Raw genomic sequence first — 6,251 nt, 5'->3', positions numbered from 1 at the left:
CCCAAACTGAGGACCATGCTTGAAGACTCCAAGGAAAATTAGAGGTAATTTGCCAGATAAGGTAAAAACAGAGGAAGGTGGAGCGTGGGATATCTTGAGAGTTTTTATGCTTGTCATGTGAGAGGTTTTAGGATTTATTTTGTACAGTTTATAAACACAAACTTCCCTGTGTCCCTTTCTTTCCTTGCCCCTACCACTGTGAAGAGGACCTGAGGAAATTATAACCCAGTGAACCACCTCTGAGTTTATTTTCTGAGGCTTTTGGGAACAGCACATTGTTTAGGACTGTAACAGCAAAAGCTTTTGCCTGTTTGGAACCTACATTACTGGATCTTGAGTTACAGTTTTAGGAAAAATTGCTTGTTAGTAGGAAACTGACCAAGTGTCATTTGATGTAATCCTTGTAGAAGTTAATAGAGCTAATTACAGTGCCGTTTTATGGAAATATTTCTCCTAAAATGAGTTAGGAAGCTTCCTTTGAAGTTTAGCATGTAAAAGAATAGGAGTCTTTAAACTTCAAACGGTATGAATAATCCACAGATTTTATTTTGCTTGTGCAAGGCTAGAGTCATGTTATTCATACTGTTTGGTTTAGATGATGAAGTCACACCTGCCCCTCCTTTTTTTGCATTTGTGTTAATGTTTAGCTATCTCTGCTACAATAATTGCATGTGTCTCCTGTTCTCTTCCTCCCTTCTCCACTTTTCCACCTTAAAGGCAATGTTATGTGTGTGACTTTTTCTTCTTCCCCACCCCATTGTCCTTGTCTTCATTTTCAATATGTGCTGTCTAGAAAGCCACTCTCATGCCTGTGGTCCAGTGCAAGCAAGAAGATCTCAATAAAGGTGTTTGCAGCATGACTGCTCTGCAGATATTTCAGTGCAATTTTCTTGTGTATAAGGTTTCCAGATCTGTGTTTAAACTTTTAGAATCAACAAGAAATATTGCATAGTTTCTCCAACAAGAAGGGGAATGAAATTAATGATACTGAAAAAGTATGCTTAGTTAAGAGCTGATGTCAAATAGAAAATGGTTTATGTGGCTGTGTGTACCAGTCATTGGTTCTTGCCTTATCCTCTTTGTTTGCTCTCAGAATCAACTTCTCTCTTAACAGTCTTAATGTTTTGGTGCTGTGTGTATGCATGGTGTGCATATATTGCCTCACTGTACCTGGCAGTGGTGTGTGTCAGAGCCCTTCAGATAACTGCTGTTCTTACAAGCTGAATTCACAACACGGGTTGCAACCCCAGCAGAGGTATGGCCACATTACTGGAGAGTGCAACAGCACTCCTGTAGCAGCTGCTCTCACAAGTTATATGTAGGCTTCTGGCAGAAAGCAGCTTTTGCACTTTCTGTCATCTCTTGTCTACAGTATATCACAAACTAATTTCTTGTTTCAGGTGCTATGTAGACTTCCACACTTGCAGTGTATCTGACTGCAGTTTCAGAATCCATATTCTTCTAGAATGTTTTCCTTTTAATGGGGAAAATAAGCTGCTTTTTTTGTTGATGGTCACAGTGAAACTTCCAGTTAATTCGGTGTCAATTTATGAAACCTACAATATTCTCACACAGGGACATGGATGTTACTCTTAACAATGAGGGTTGGTTCTTGCCTTACAGTTATTAAAGAAAATGAAATCAATGAATGTGCTATGGCAGTGCCAGGTACCTGCATCAGAGTATCCTTAAGAAGTTCTGTCACTAAGGCAAGCTATTAAAAAACAGAAGGCTCTCAGAAACTTTACTGTGCCCTAGTTCTTTTTAAGGTATTCCCTCAAACTGTAGAACAAGGCCATGGCTAGTCCAAGAAATACGGCAGGTTTCCAAATAGACTAGGCTGGCAAGAACAGCTTGAGGACTAGTCTAATCCTACTGGGTATTAGTTTGGCCACAAATTTGCACGTCATTATAACCCAGCAACATCCTTCTTGTTGAATGCAGGCAGTGCTCTCAGGAAGCGCAGCTAGTTGAGATAATGTCGTTTCAAAGTGAAGAATGTTAATGTCACATCAAAAGCAGAAATTTTCATGGTAATGGAACCTGATTAGATGGAACAGTAAATATAACATTTGGTTCTAAATATTAGGACCTATTTCTTGATGTCTTACTGTAATAATATCAAACATTTCTGTTTAGAATAAAAAGGTAGTAACTTGAAGTTTTTGCTATAAGGAGGAAAGAATGATTTATAGGACAGTCTTTCTGGATTATCTGGTGCAAGGAAAATTAAATGTACTTATCTAAGAGGAAAAGGCAAAAAGGACTTTTAAAATGTAAGCAACACCTCTCATTTCAGATCCAATTCTCCAATGTTATGGTCCTAGAAGGAACAGAATACCAGTAGTAATAACAGCAAATGAGGGGATAAAGGTAAACTGACATTGCAACTCTGAATTCAACCAAAGAAGCAGGTTTCTTACAAATTAGCTGCTCATCTAAATGTATGTGTTTGACAGACTTTTGTATCTCTCTGACAAGTCTGTCACTTTCTTCCTTAGGTCTTCTTTCCTTATTGTACTGGGTTTTCTAACAGGGTGAAATTGCAGTGTGTGGCTGTTAGAATTTGTCCAGCTTATGGTTCTTTCCTTAAGGCTAAAAAAACCTGGTTCTCTCATCCTTTCCAGGAAATGGCATGTACTCCATCTCTCTGACCACCTTGGCAGTGTCTGCTGGTCACCTGCTTCACTGTCAGTGGCTTTCTCGTGCTAGGGAATGCTAAACAGGACACAATTCTCCACATGAAGTCTCACAAGTGCTGAAACCAGAAGGCAGCTTGCTCTCTGGGACCTGCTTGCTGGCTCTGACGGTCATTGCCACCTCAAGATCACATGGCTGACTGCTGTTAAGCTGCACACAGGTGCACGCAGCTCTTTAAAGCTTCCTAACCAGCTGGTTCCCAGCCCATACTGTTGCATAGAGTTATTTCTGCAAGGGTGAAGGAATTTGCATTTGTCTTTGTCAAACTTATATTTCTAGAAGTCCACATGTCCAACCTGTGCCGTACTGGTTCTCTAATAGCTTTCCTTTCTTTTCTTGCCTTTCCCTGCCAGGTGTGGAAGCTTCTCTGCCACTTGCCCTTTATCTACAGGATCAGACACCTCTTTGTAGAGGGAATTAGGTTGGGCAGACATGACTTGACAGTGTAGGCCTGTGCCAACTGTTTCAAACTACCATCACCTTTATGTGCCTAGGTATGGATTCACAGAGGATGTACTCTTACCTCTCAGACTGAGACTGTCAAATTGGTAATTCCCTGGATCCTCCTCCCAGAACATGGTTGTGGCACTTGCCTTTTACCTCTCATCAGGTACTGCTGTAACCTTTCCAGTGTTACCAAAAATGTCCTTGTGGGACATGAGCCAGCACCCTCTCTGGTTCCACGAGAAGTTGTATGTGCTTGCATACATAGGACATAGCTGGTACATATGATCTCAGTAAGAAAGACACTGACTCTAAAAAGCCATTTAAAACACTAGTTATTGAAACTACCACTTTCAGATAAAGGCAAGGATATGCAGATGGCATAAACTCTGGTACAACTGGCAGCTGCCTGCTGGCTCTTCCAACACTGTGCTGCCTGAGCTTGTCCCATCACCAAGAGTCTTGCATGGCCCAACGCAGCCTGAAGGCCACACTGGCTGTGCTCAGCACAGACTTGTGCCTGCTCAGGTTAGCCATGACACAATGTGGGCCACTGAGCCCTCAGCATCTTGTGGTTAGCATCACTGCATTCCCTGTGCCATTACGTGCAGTAGGCTGTATTACCTTTCTGCAGATGCTGTTAGTAGGCTTGATAAAGTTAGTAGGCTCCTTGTCATCTGCTTACGGATCACCTGCTTCTTCAGGTATCTGTGTTGCCTGTGTAAGCTGTAAGTTATTTAGGCTGTATCACAGGTTTCATACTGTAATACAAGTCAGTTAATGCTGGCTTTAAAATAGTTTTAATGTAGTGAGAGTGCAGATGGCAGAAGAACATTTTTGGCTAGATGATACTGCTTAAAAAGCCATGGTAATACATAATTTACTGCTTTGTGCCAGGTGAATACCAAAACATCTTTTACATTGTTTTCATGGACAAAACTAATACTGATTTCAGCAAAGTTCTGTTAATATAAAAAAAGGGCAAAATGCAGGCTTCACAAATACTGTCTGAACTGGTGATACAGCATAAACCAGAGAAGTGAGCTGAGTTGGGTGAACTGGGAGAGATATTCATAGGAGGAGTTGCAGATTACCCTTATCCTTTGAGGCCTATATTTCCCTGTTTACCAGAGTAGCTCTCACAGAGTCATTGTGGCAACGAAAATTTGCTTCAATTCTGTGGCTGTTCAAAAAGCAGTAGGAATTCCAATCAAATTGACTGAGAGAGAGTGTTTAATCTTCAGCCCTGTTGAGCACCTTTGTGAGGAGGTGGAGATTTGGAGCTGGGAGTAGTAGCTAAATGAGCATCTCCCTGGACTGACGCGCCTTCCCCAAAACGCTCACTCCGCCTGGGCTCCCGGCTAGCTCCAAGAAGCCCGCGTCAAGGAGTGGCCTCTCCCCGGCACCGCTCTGGGAGCCACAGAAGAGGTACAGCTTTCGCTATAGCTGGGCAATCTGTCCGGGAGAGATAAAGAGTCCAGGAGAGACCTTTCACAGTTCCAGGAAGGGAGGTTTATTGAAGGGACCAAACAGAGGTATGAGGTCTGGGAGAGGGAACCGCAAAAGGCAGTGAAACAGGCTGTGCATGGACTTAAATAGAGGGGCGGCACAAGGCGAGGGTACAAACCTCTGACCAATTGCGATCGACGAGGGGAGGTACCTAAGGCGGGGAAAAGAGAACGGTAAACCAATGAGGAGATACATGGGTGGTAACCCGGGTACAACATCAAATCACTTAACAAGGAGGGAATAACAGACATGGAACATTCTCGAAAGATGGGAGGAGCTAGTGAGGACTGACGGCTTTGGGAGGAGACTCGGGAGACGAACAGGGAACATTCTGGAAGGTAGGTGTGGTATAGGGTTGAGGGATAACGGGGGAGGAGGGAAGGGACTGAACCATATTGCAGCAACCTAGGGGTGCAAACATGAGAACAAACCGTCTAACTTAAAGGAGAACACTAAGACAAAACAGCACACCACAACATCTCCCCCTTTTCTTTTTAAGATTCGGATGCTGCTTCGTTGTTTGACTCGCTGTCAGCTGGGGGGTCTTCGTTGGCCAGCCAATCTTGATTCGATGTCATTTTGGCACTGTTGACTGACACTCCCGGGGAGACATTGCAGGTGATAATACATTTGAAAATTGATAAGGCAACCGAGATCAATATCAACACGAGGATAATTAACAAAACAGTCTTAACAATAGATGCCAACCACGACGAGAGTCCCCAGCCTTTAAACAGCTTGTCCAGCCATCCTTCAGCTTCCTGCTTCATGGAAGTGACGAATCCTTGAAGCTCTCTGGTCTTGGAGTGGATGCTCTGGCTTCTTGATGTTAAGTTGAAGCAACAGAGCCCCTCAAATTCCTCACAGCCCTGGCCATGAGCTAATAGCAGGAAGTCAATGGCCACCGTATTCTTTAGGGTCGACCTCCTGGTTATTTCCTCGTCTGCTAGGAGGTCACTGAGGGCGGAAGACGTAAGATTGGCTTGTTTAGCCACCCAACACTAGGCGGCCCAATTCTCCTAGAGCTTTTGCTGCAGCTACACAAGGTAGAAAAACTGACACCACAACTCTTTTAGGTTTTGTCCAATGAAAAATTTTGGAGTTGCAATTTGGGTCCAAATTTTTATATTCTCTCCTTTGGACAGCCAATGAGATGCCTTTACGTTTCCAATTGGCAATTTGGGTCTTGTTGGGGGAAAACAAGGTCAACTGCCCCAAAGTACACGGCCCTCCAAGAAGGCGCCTGATCACTGCAGATGAGGAAGACCCCCTTGTCTAGCTGATGTGGTTCTTCAATGGGGGCCCCTTCAACCTGGGCTGTTTCGTTGCACCATGCGGCTGCCTGATAATTGAGGAAATGTTGGATGACTCTGGGGTAACGTTCAGGGTAGGATGGGGGTTTGTAAGCAAAATGTACACAAAATGAGGCAGGGGACGAACCTAACAATTCAAACTCCTGGGGATCCTCCTTTGCTTTGGGAAGGTCCTTAGCCCATTCCTGCCACAAGAAGAGGGGGTTCACCACGGGGAAAGTGGGAGAGGGAGGCCAGCCACGTAGGAGCTTCCAGGCATTATCCTGATCTTTCAGGGTGATGATC

This window comes from Sturnus vulgaris, chromosome Z (assembly GCF_052056855.1).
Source record: "Sturnus vulgaris isolate bStuVul1 chromosome Z, bStuVul1.hap1, whole genome shotgun sequence".
Lineage (NCBI taxonomy): Eukaryota > Metazoa > Chordata > Aves > Passeriformes > Sturnidae > Sturnus > Sturnus vulgaris.
The sequence above is the reverse complement of the archived record's forward strand: the minus strand, read 5'-3'. Positions refer to the sequence as shown.